The sequence below is a fragment of the Capsella rubella genome, unplaced genomic scaffold (assembly GCF_000375325.1).
Source record: "Capsella rubella cultivar Monte Gargano unplaced genomic scaffold, Caprub1_0 scaffold_2, whole genome shotgun sequence".
Classification (NCBI taxonomy): Eukaryota; Viridiplantae; Streptophyta; class Magnoliopsida; order Brassicales; family Brassicaceae; genus Capsella; species Capsella rubella.
Window position 1 is genome coordinate 2,333,102 of NW_006238922.1, and position 748 is coordinate 2,333,849.

Consider the following 748-nt stretch of genomic DNA (forward strand, 5'->3'; position numbering starts at 1 on the left):
CGTAAGAACACAATTAAAATTACCCACAAAAGTTCATAAACAAAATATTCTTAATCGGCTATTGAAATGTTATAATTTTACTCATGGTTCAACTTAACACATGATACACAAGGCAATTAACCAAGAAGATAAAAGTAAATCAAACAGTAACTAACCTAAACAATGCAAAATTCAGAGTATACATGGTAACTATCAATCACGTTTCGCTCAACCGTCCAAATCTGGGTTCAATTTCTGACATCTATGCCTTCAATTGCCCAAATTAGATCTCCATTGTACCTCCATAGGATTGCATTGGATGAAAGCAAACAACGATTACTATAAGTTGAATCGTTGTGTTGATTCTTAAAGTAAGTATGGAAATATAGATGGAAAATACCGAGATCCAAACAACCCCCCAAAAAAATGGTCATGAGATTCTGCGGTGTTCTTTAGCTAGCAGCAAAGAGACGAGAGGTCCAAAAAAAAACATAGCCGATTACTTTTGTTTATTTACTTCATTTTTTTTTTTTGGTAGAGTTGTTTCATTTATTGTATTGGTTTGTGGTTAATCTTTTTTTGAGCAATTCTTTTTTTTTTCTTTTGAGCAAGGTTTGTGGTTTATCTATTTAACTTATTTGTTGACTGAATGTATGTGTTAACCGGATTGGTTTTGCAGATTCTGAACAATACTATTTTTTTTATAGACACAGCATAGTCTTTCCCTTCTTAACATTACTAAATATGAATTGCGTTATATATTAAGTTT

The 748-nt window shown here is 31.6% G+C and overlaps 1 protein-coding gene and 1 long non-coding RNA gene across 3 annotated transcripts in view; both read right to left on the bottom strand.

Annotated features, from left to right (window-relative positions):
• The window catches only part of LOC111831993, a 2,580-nt gene extending 2,117 nt beyond the window's left edge, over nucleotides 1-463 (bottom strand). For both annotated transcript variants that reach the window (XR_002835089.1, XR_002835090.1), the window contains exon 1: nucleotides 156-463. This is a non-coding gene — a long non-coding RNA (uncharacterized LOC111831993). The remainder of the gene's footprint in view (nucleotides 1-155) is intronic.
• Nucleotides 1-748, bottom strand: part of LOC17894360 (putative cullin-like protein 2) — a 17,432-nt gene that overhangs the window by 12,401 nt on the left and 4,283 nt on the right. The gene's annotated exons all lie outside the window — the stretch shown is intronic.